At 49.4% G+C, this 10,993-nt stretch overlaps 1 long non-coding RNA gene across 1 annotated transcript in view; it reads left to right on the top strand.

The window, feature by feature from the left end:
- Positions 1-1,053: 1,053 nt before the first annotated feature.
- The window catches only part of LOC118691520 (uncharacterized), a 94,650-nt gene continuing 84,710 nt past the window's right edge, over positions 1,054-10,993 (top strand). Inside the window, exon 1 of the long non-coding RNA XR_004981020.2 lies at positions 1,054-1,245. This is a non-coding gene — a long non-coding RNA (uncharacterized LOC118691520). The remainder of the gene's footprint in view (positions 1,246-10,993) is intronic.

Genomic DNA, 10,993 nt, shown 5'->3' with positions numbered 1-10,993 from the left:
TTTGCCAACTTTGGAAGTTTGTGGCAGGGCTGAGAGCTGAACCCAGAGATTTGGAGTTACCAATCCAAGCCTGGCTGATCACCCAACGCTGGGAGTCATCAAAATACCTTTAAGGGTTTTTATGGGTGGGATGGAGCTGTGGCCACGCGCTGCTGGTGCTCGTGGGGGCGGCTGGGCAGAGCTGCCTGGGGATGCCACGTGGCAGCTGCTGCTGGCAAGGACCCTCTGTCTGTGTGTGCTGGGCCTGGGGTGGCTGCCCACCATCCCAGCAGGGTCACTGAGCACCCACACATCCGGTTCCTGTCAAAATCCTACCCAAACCCTCTGCTTTTGACCGGGAGTCCATGCCAGGAAGCCAGCAGCGGCCCTGGTTGTACATGAGGGATGCCAGAGCACAGGCCAAGGTGAAACCCAACAGAATGGCAAAATATCAGTGAGGTTCCTGTGTATTTTAAAGCATTTACTAGAACTTAACAGGGCATCATCCCTCTTTAAAGCATTTACTAGAACTTAACAGGGCATTATCCCTTGCTGAGGAATGTTAAGATGGCTGCAAGAGCAGCTCCTATACACCCCTGCTCCTATAAAATTGAATTGGTTTCAAATATACTAAATTTTAAAGGCCTTTTAGACTTATGGATTTATTTAAAAAAAAAAAAAAGAAAAAAGAAAGGGTTCATTCTTGATGTCCTGAGCACATTATTGCAGTAACCTCACTGCTGGACCACAGCTTTGGCACAACACACACATCCATAATGAGGGACTGCCTGTTCTAGGGAGGTTTTATTACAAAAGAAAGTGCACAAGTATATTAGGAAGAGGGGGGGAAACAGAGAAGTCTATTTTTTTGGCAAAGCCTTGTGTTATAGATCTCATTTCTCTGGTTGCAGCTGCCTTTAGGCACCCATTTCAGTGAGCTGCTCTGTTCTGCTTAGCTATAGATGCTTCCCAAATTTCCTTTTTGGTGAAACAGGCATTTGTGCAGGTTCCCCATAAAAATGACTGATTTGGGTTTTACCAGGAGCTCTGGCACTTCTCCACTACGAGAAAGAATTGCATTTATAGAGAGGTTTATCAAGATGGGAATAGTGAAACAAACATTTTCAATGTCCTGCAGAATCCTCTGCCTTCCCCCCAAGAAGCCTCCCTGGGCAGGAATTTCAGCTATTCCGGAATGAGAGCCTCCTGAAAGGAACCTTCTTCCCTGTGGGACTGCCCAGCTCTCAGCCCTGCTGCTGGGGGAAGGTAAGAGAGCTCTGTTTTCATTTACTATTTATGAGATGCTCCTATTGCCAAGTGACCACAGCATTCGGTGCTTTTAAGAATCTGCAAATGAGAAGAAGCTCATTATTTTTTAATGTGAAAGGGATTATTGCAATGGGAGTGCAGGGATCTGTAACCTCAGAGATGGCTCTTGCTGGGGGATAGATTTGGAGGCTTTTGCTTTAGGGAGTCAATAAAGAACACTGAGTATTTCCCAGTCATTCTGCTCAGCATCTAAAAGCAGTATTTATTAGGAATGACACTAAAAGGGATTTTTTTTTTTTTAATTGCAGACTGGGACCTGTAGGAAATTGCCTTCCTTGTGTGTGCATTTTACTGTGCAGTGTTGAGAGAAATGCAGGGGCACGTTTCCAAAAGAAATCTTTTTCTTAATAAGCAAAAATTCCTCATTATCCATTCCTGCCCCCACTCATCAGAGCTGATCTCAGGGTCCTGAGGGACAGCAAAGCCTGGAGGCACAAATGCAGCTTTTCCTTGGATTTTGGGGTGCCCTGAGCCCCTGCCCAGCCCTCCCTGCAGGATTTAAGCATAACCTGAGCATTTTTCAGAGGTGTCTGTGTGAGCCAGGGCTCTCAACAAGTGGCAAAGGCAGGAGGGGGCACCTGATTGACCAGAGTGGCTGAGGCAACTCAAGCTACGACAGAAAAGAGTAAATTCAAGGGAAATATCAGAGCTCTGCTGCATGTGGGAAGGATCAAGGGGCACTGAGCACTTTGTGGAGGCCTGGGAGTCCCATCCCTGCTCCGAGCAGCCGGGGATGTGCAGGGAGCAGGCACAGGTCAGTGCCCAGCACTGAGCACTGGCACAGCAGCCATGGGGATTTGCTGCCCAGCTGCCAGGGAGCTGCACTTGCAGTCCTCAGGTGCCTTTTAAGACCCCAGACTAATTTCCTTGCCCGTGTTCCTGCTCTGCTGAGCTCGTGCTCCACAAATGCAGTAATTGCAGGCATTTGTTCTGAGCCACACGAGCCTGAGCTCCAGAGCGAGTTTTATTTACTGCAATTATATCTGGCAGGTAATTTCTAGTAAACCCAGGGAAATGATTAACCTCCCACTAAATTCATGAACAGAAAAATAGGGCAAATTGATCAAATGAGCTGTTTCCTACATAATAAAAAAAATATTACAAATATAACATCCTGGAACAGAAATAGCTCTGATGAAACCGTAAAGACAAGCAGGAACCTGCTAGAGGCATCTGTGCAGAGTTTTTAAATTTCTAGCTTTTCTCCTAACCATGAGTTATTATTATTTTGCCCATTGCTGGTGGTGAAGCTGCTTCAGCTGTGCCCATACCTTGTGTCACAGATGAGTGACTCCTGTCGCCCAAAAAATCCCAGGCAAAGGTATGAGCCGAAGGAGATTAAATTTGTCAGAGTGTGATTGAGCAAAGTTTGATGGCTAGTTTTACTCTTATTCATTACTGCATGGATGGATTCTGCAAAGGAAAATGGAGTTAGAATTGATTTAAAGTGATTTACACAGAGACTAAAGAGCCAAAAGGGTCAGGGAGACCCCTCCTGTTGAGTCATGAGGTGCAGAGTGGAATTTCTTTCTCATCTGAGTTTGGATAAGAGGCAAAGATAGCCTGGGATGTGAGAGCATCCATTTGGACAGGTTAGAGAATGCTGGAAGCAGAACTTTTTTGATTTCCACAGCAATATCTGTCTGTGGGTGTTTGAGAACCATCCCAGGGCAGTGGCTGAAGGAGCGGCCATGGGGCTGGGGCCCTTGTACAGCAATGCCCAGAACTGGCATTTCCAGCTCAAAGCTCTGCTGTGAGACCTTGTGTCACTTTAACATTCATTGTCCATCTCCCCCCGGGGCTGGCGGCAGCTCCATCCCAGCCTGGCTTGGGAAGCAGGTGGGAATTCATAAAATCAGAGGGTTTGGGGCAAGCTGCAAAGGGCAGAAACAGCAGAACTGTGATTAGAGCCAAGCAGCAGCCATGAGATTGGTCAGCAGAAAAATTAGCTAAAAAGTAGAAAAGCGAGGACAAATAGAACAATGGTCTGTGCACGAACGCTTGTCTAGAATAACTCCCTAAGCTACAGAAAAGTTTATCTAGGGAGATATTGGGAAGTTCTAAGCTTAATAATGGAGCTCTGTGCTTTGTGTTTGAAGGCTCACAAGCAGGTATTGTATTTGAAATAAGCAAGCATTGTTTAACCAGAGGTACCTGTGCTTACAGTGATTGGATAGAACTACTGTCAATATAGAATAGTTACTGTACAGATATAAACACTGTCAATGTGCTTTTGCTTTGTGGGATTGGTCAAAAAACGTACAAAGTGAGTTGTGACATTGAGTTCTGTGTCTGCTGCCTGGGATGTGAGCTGCTGGCATCTTCCCATTGTCATCACCATGGAATGAGGCTGATGCTGGAAAATAAAACAGCTCAAGGCACGTTCCCAGCAGCCCTGCCCTGTTTGGGATTTGTACAGAGCCCCTGGCTGGGGATAAAGCGGCAGCAAACGGGAGATGAGGAAGAGCTGCTCATCACTTATGCAAAAGGAGCTTCTCAGCCTCATCCCTGGTGCTCCCCAGACTCCAGACACAGCACAATGTCACTCTGAGGCCCAGAGTTCCCTCCTCCTCTGGCAGGATGGTGACCAGCAGTGCCAGGCTGTGAGCTGGAGCTGATCCATCCTGTGGCACCTCTGTCCTGCTCCTGTGCTCTGCTGGCCAGGCTGGGCACAGAGGGATTCCAGCTGCTTTCTGCTTGCCTTGGGCTGGGCAGAAGCAGGAGCTGTGTCATTTGGGGAGGGGTTTTCCTTTTCTCCGGGGCTGCTGGGTTTGCTCTGCCCACCCAGCCTCAGCCTGGCTGGGTACAAAGTGGGTACAAAGTGGGTACAAAGTGGGTACAAAGTGGGTACCCGATGGGTGGATGGCAGCAAGGGCTTTCCAGGCTGGCAGGGTGCAGGTTTGAGGGTTTCTTCCTCTTCCTTGTCCTCTCCCAGACACAGTTTCCTCTCTGATCCTCACTGGTGGTCGATCCCCTCTAGTTTCCCACCCAAACAGTGGCAATGAGTCCCTGATGGAGCCCTGTGCAGGCTGTGCCCATGGAGATACCCTCCAAGCTGAGGGCAGCCCCCGTGTCCCACCCCACAGGACACCTGGCACTGCTCCTGGGGCCTTGGGAAGGGAGCCCAGCTGGGCTGGATGGCCAGGGACACCCCTGGCACCACACTGGGCTGGCAGCACTGCTGTCAGCAGCTGAGCTGCTTCTTCCTTGGGCACTGGAATGAATTGGTTCTGAGGTTGCACCACAGAGGTTCAGGTTGGGTATCGGGAAAAAATTCTTTCCCTGAAAGAGTGGTTGAGCATTGGAATGGGCTGCACAGGGCAGGGCTGGAGCCACCTCACTGGAAGTGCTCAAAAAGTGGATGCAGCACTTTGAGATGCGGTGTGAAGGTTGGGTTTGATGACCCTGAAGGTCCTTTTCATCTTTAATGATTCTGTGGCCTTGGGTAATAAATAGCACGCTGAAGGAAGCTTCCAGAACCTCCACTTTAACTCTGTCTTTTATGACTTTTAGGTACATTGCCTATTTCCCAGTATTTCCACATCACACAGAGTTGCTTTATTTGTATCTCTTCCCTCTCTTCCAGGCTCCATCCTTTTGAATGCTTGACCAAATTCATGATGAAATGAATTCTGTGTATATTGCTAAAGTTTATTCTGCTGCTGAACCATGGCACAGAAGTCTTTTGTCTGTCCTGAAACTTCAGACAAATCCTTGCTTCTTTTAAAACAACCTTTGAAATGTTTTTCATCCAAACGAGTGAAATAGCAAGAATAATAGATGTTGTAGGATTTGTAGCCACTATAGTTTCCTGCTTCTCCAAATGCTTTTGGAAATGCTGATTGATTTGTAACAAAGCTTGAAATGTCACCAGGAGGAATGAATGAAAAATACACTGCTCTAATGTATGTAGAAGCTGAAATTGGCTCAAAGTTTTAACCTTTAGAGGTGCTTTTTTCCTTTTCTTCCCTTTTTTAACTTCTCACAGCAGTCAAGGAGTTGGAAAGATAACCAGGAACAAAATGCACATAGAGGAAATGAATAAATTATGCTCTTATTTTTGGCACATTTACAAGAGAGACATTTTAAAACTCCACTTCAGTGACAAAAGAAAGGATTGCTCTACTTAAAATAAAGCCTGTTCCCTCTGCTACAGAGGGATGCTGTGCTGCTGAGGTCTGATGGATCCCTGGCCTGCCTCAGGTCTGCAGGTCCTGAGAGGGGCAAAACGTCCTGGCTGCGCCCACAAACACCCCAGGGGCTGCAGGAAGGGCTCTGCTGGGCTGTTTGGGGCAGGAGGGGATCATTCCTGCCTTGGGCAGGGGTGGGATGTGCTGGGAGAGCAGGAGCCACGTGCTGGCAGTGTGGCCAGGTTCGGTGGGGCAGTGGCTGGGTGAGCTGGGCTGGGTTTGGGCAGCAGGGGTAAGCAGGCTTTTCCTGCTCTAGAATTTGCAGTAACTGGAGCTGCAGAATGAGGCAAACGTGGTTTGAAACCCATCCAGCTTCAGATCCAGCACAATGACCCTTCAGGGATGCTGAGGCTGCTCCAGGGCCACCAGCCCCTCTGTGTTTGTCACTGGTTGTGTTCCAGTCCTCACTGGGCTCAGTGCTTGTCACTCAGGTTAGAAATGTCTGGTGCTTTCTAGAGTTTGCTGATTTTCTTGTTCCTGATGAATTCACTCTCTGGAGTATAAAACAGAATGCAGTGAGGCAGGTCCCAAGGATTCTGGCAATCAGCTGGTGCTGGAAGATGTGCAGGGCCTGCCTCACTGCCATCATTGCTGGAGATGTGCAGGACCTGCCTCACTGCAGCCATTGCTGGAGATGTGCAGGACCTGCCTCACTGCAGCCATTGCTGGAGATGTGCAGGACCTGCCTCACTGCCATCATTGCTGGAGATGTGCAGGACCTGCCTCACTGCCATCAGTGCTGGAGATGTGCAGGACCTGCCTCACTGCAGCCATTGCTGGAGATGTGCAGGACCTGCCTCACTGCCATCATTGCTGGAGATGTGCAGGACCTGCCTCACTGCAGCCATTGCTGGAGATGTGCAGGACCTGCCTCACTGCAGCCATTGCTGGAGATGTGCAGGACCTGCCTCACTGCCATCAGTGCTGGAGATGTGCAGGACCTGCCTCACTGCCATCAGTGCTGGAGATGTGCAGGGCCTGCCTCACTGCAGCCATTGCTGGAGATGTGCAGGACCTGCCTCACTGCCATCAGTGCTGGAGATGTGCAGGACCTGCCTCACTGCAGCCATTGCTGGAGATGTGCAGGACCTGCCTCACTGCAGCCATTGCTGGAGATGTGCAGGACCTGCCTCACTGCCATCAGTGCTGGAGATGTGCAGGACCTGCCTCACTGCCATCATTGCTGGAGATGTGCAGGACCTGCCTCACTGCAGCCATTGCTGGAGATGTGCAGGACCTGCCTCACGGCCATCATTGCTGGAGATGTGCAGGACCTGCCTCACGGCCATCATTGCTAGGAGATGTCAGCAGCTGGAGCTGCAGTGCTGGCAGGATGGGACTCCTTGGGCCTCACTGTCCCCATCCTCCCCCTCAGTAACTGCAGATATTTGGGCAGTTTGAGAGCCAAACAGGAGCTGAGCAGTGAGTGGGACCCGAGTGCATTTTGTTGTCACTGAGGACCAGCAAGGTGGCTCATCCTCCTGCCCTGACAGGACCTGTGAGCTCCAGCTCAGTGCTGCCAAATGTGGTGTTCCAGCTTTTCCCCAGGATTCTGTGGGTGGAAACAAAGGCCCTTTCCTTCCTGCAGCTCCCTCTGCCCCTGTACCAAGAGCTGTTTCCTGGGGTGATGCTGTGAGGAAAGATGAGAGTCAAGGGATACTGAGCAAAACCAGGTAACAGCAGCAATAAAAACTCAGGTTCTCAAGTTCCAGTTCACTCCAGCACCCTGAAACTTGCTGCCCCAGTGGAGGTGGAGTAAGCCAGGCTGGTACTGTGGTGTGTCTGCAGGAAGGTCAGGAGGGAGCTGCATTGCAAATGAATGAAATGAATCCTGGAGCAGTAATTACAGGGCTCTCTCACCTTGTTCCTAGACATTTATTTTTTTTTTTTTAGCAGAAAAAGGCTCAAGATGAATCCACCTATCTCATTTCAGCCTCATGATGTGTTTGTTCAACATAAAAAATCGATGTTGAACTAAAATGTAGTGGGGAAGGAGAAGGTCCGTGGGGATTACATTCCTGTTCAGTGCAATTTTGTGTTTTACTGCTGCATAGCCTGCCTGGTTAATAAGGGCTCCTTGAATGGGAGTCTGCATTATTGCTGTGCTGGTATGTGAAAATCAATCCTTGTAAATTTATTGGTGGCCACGTGCTCCCTTTGCTGTCGTTATAATTGGGGCTGTCATTGATTGACAGCAGCCAATAACCAAAAGCACTTTTGCAATTCTGATCCCCATCAAACACCAAGGGCAGGGAGTGTCCTTGTGCCTCACACTCTTCCCCCAGCTTGGGTCACTCCACAGATTACTGGGAATGAAGAAACTTGCCTGGAATTGAGGGGAAGCAGCTGGGATGGCAGTGGAAGGGCTGTGCCTTTGGCCAAAACACCAGGATAAAACCCAAATCCCTCCTTTTGGGTTAATGAATCCTTTCTCCCTGCATCTAACACGAGCCCACTGAAGCACCTGGCAGGGATTCCTCCTCTGACTTTGTGTTGGGATAATGGGCAGTTAATGAGAGTTTTGTACTTGGCTGGGGAAGGCTGATAAGGAGAGGGAAATTTGCATCCTCTGGAAGCAGCACATCCTTTTTATCTGATCTGGAGAATGGAAAGGAGATGGCTTCAGAGAAATCTGGGTGTGATAATCTGCTGGGAAGGCTGGGTGAGGCAGAAGCTGCCTGCTGGAAGGGAATCACTCCTGGGCTCCCCAGAGGTATTGGTGAGGGATGCTGGGAGCAGCCAGGGAGCTCCTCTGTCAGGTACCAGGCTGGCTCCAGCAGGGCTCCATCCCCCGTGGCTCCAAACCCCAGTCAAGCCACTTATGGCACTTGATTACCTCTTTAGCTCCCAGCATCTGATTGAAAAGGTCTGATTGCTGAATGTGAACTGGGATTAATTTGGTTAGGGCACCAAAACTAATGGCATTTACAGGAATTAGCTTTGGATATCGAAGTGGAGATAAAACCTCCACCTTTCTTCGTGTAAGAAACACCTGCTGTAAGTTTGACCTATAGGAGCTCAGTTCATGTGGTGCTGATGAAAACCAAATTTGCCTTTACCTGCATACATTAAATTTCTCTTCCCTTGGCTGATAATCCTCTGCATGCTGGCATCCTGACTGCTCTGAAGAGTTTTGAATTAATGTTGAAATTATTCATTTGGGTGGTAGGAGCATCTGTTGCAGTGTTATATCCATGTCTGGTGTTCCTTCATTCTATATGGCAGGATGCACTAGAAAGGCACTTGAGATGCAGGTTATAAAAATACCGCAGAGGCAGGGAAGGCATTTGCTGAAGAGTGCTCTGTGAATTTGGGTGCATTTAGGGACAATCACCCTCAGGCGGGCGATGTTCCATGCTGGGGTCACAGGGGTTAATCTGGGGATGTCTGCAGAGGGAGCAGTGGCTGTGGGCCAGGGAATCACAGCTTTGGGTTCAAAATGGGGACCTGGGGACCCCAAACTGGGCTGAGGGAGCCTGGGGAGCCCCAGAGAGGAAGGGCTGGGCCAGTGTGTGACACACGGGGCTCACTGGGCAGGGGACAGGGTGGGGACCAGGAGGGGATGGAAATGGTGGCCCTGGAGCTGCCAGGGGTCCTGGGGGACACCTCAAGGACCAGGGCCACCTGTGCTGGCTGGGATCTGCCCTTTGGAGGGGCTGGGTGTGGACTGAGCCGTGCAGAACGAGGGCTGATGTCCCACGGGCTGTGTCACCTCCAGGGTGGCTCCAAGGGACACTGTGACCATCACAGCTCCAGGTTTAGGAACCCTTTCCAGGGCTGACACCACAGAGCCCTGCAGTTTAAATGAATCCCCGCCCCTCCAAAGACAAAAGGCTCATCCTGAGTGCTGTGAGCTGTAAATCACCAGGCTCTCCTCAGCTCTGGGGTCAGCTGTCAGGTTAGGGTTCAAATCAGCATCCTCAGAACCCATTTCACTCCTGATCCTCTCAATCCCTGCTGGGATAAAAGGCTTATCATTAGTTATCAAATGATAGCAATGGCTCCCTTGGCTGTGCTCAAGCCCAGGTTGGTGCAGATATTGGGTGAATTTTCAGAGGAACAAAGTGCTCAAGAACTTGATTCATGGGTGGATTTTGGCCTGTGTTTTATAGGTCTTCAAGGAACCACCAAAAACCATTTTTTCCTGCTCTGTGTTTTGAAGTTTAACCCTGTGGTACAGGAACTGTTGGCAGAAACTCAACTCTGAAGGAAATATGAACCATTTGTCAAGGAAAGGAGCAGCACATACTTTAGCCCTCCAGCCCTGCAGGCTTTCAGATATTACCCAATAAAACAAGCTCATCCACTCCTTCTTCTTGAAACCCCAAACCTAATTTGAAGTCTGTTTTCTCTCTAGAGTTCACCCTGCAACTTTTCTCCTCCTGGAAGGCATCCCAAGGCCTGGAGGCCTGGCTGGGTGATAACCAGCCCTAAAATCCCCACCTGGATCATCCCTCTGCCCCCTCCCCAGGGCTCCTCATCCTCAGGGGCAACTCCTTCCAGGAGAGGCCTTTGGGAGTGGGAAATGGGCAGGAGGAGAACAAGGAAGGAGTGGAAGAGGACTGAGAATGAACCCTGGAAGGAATTTTGGGGGAGGGTTTCTCATCTTTCTCAACCTCCATCCCGTCTCCTGCAGGATGCAAAATGCACAGCTGAGAGCCACTGAGCACCAGAGCCTGAGGTTTTCTTGGCTTGGGATCCTGGTCTGGGCCAAATTCCAAGCGTTTGCTCATTTAGATGAGTAAATCTAAGAGAAATTAAAGATGAAGATGTATTATCAGTCTTAACTTCTGTGTAATACTGCTGCATGCCTATGATTTTGTCATTACATCAGCTCTTGAGATGTAGAAATTGCTTGCAGTAATTTAATTCTCGCTCTATTTTATTGCATTCTTGTGTTGCTTCCTTGACCCTGGGTCTCTTTGCTGAGTTATAATTCGTTTTTACAGTTTTCCCTTGAATATCTGTGTCCTCAGGAATATCCAACATGGCACATCCACTCCCTTTCACGTGGAACCAGCCACAAAAAGCCACGACAGGGGCAGTGCCTGGGCTGAGGCACAGCCAGGGTGGCTCCGGGGGTCACACTTTGAAAGCATCTTTTAAATTAAGTGGGATTTTTTTGTCCAGCAAGCTCTAACTTTCATTCATTTGTTTTAGCCCAAGCCAGTCTGGGTTGATTCAGAGAAAAATTCTCTCACTTTTTTTTTTGGGGGGGGGTGGTGGGAGGTGAATTGTTTTAATGACCTTGAGGTTGGTTTGTGTGTCAGGAAGTGGCAGAGTCCCCATTCCTGGAGGGATTTAGAAGCTGTGTGGATGTGGCACTTGGGGACAGGGGTGAGGGGTGGCCTTGGCTGTGCTAGGGGATGGTTGGGCTCGCTGGTTGTGCGTGGATTTCTGAACCTAAATGATTCTGTGGTTCTCTGTAATGGGTCTGGCTCTCACGATATCCTTACACACCCCTCCTGTTGCCAGTGCCCAAGGCAGGACAGGCT

Source organism: Molothrus ater, chromosome 11, assembly GCF_012460135.2.
Source record: "Molothrus ater isolate BHLD 08-10-18 breed brown headed cowbird chromosome 11, BPBGC_Mater_1.1, whole genome shotgun sequence".
NCBI classification, from domain to species: Eukaryota; Metazoa; Chordata; class Aves; order Passeriformes; family Icteridae; genus Molothrus; species Molothrus ater.
The sequence above is the reverse complement of the archived record's forward strand: the minus strand, read 5'-3'. Positions and strand labels throughout refer to the sequence as shown.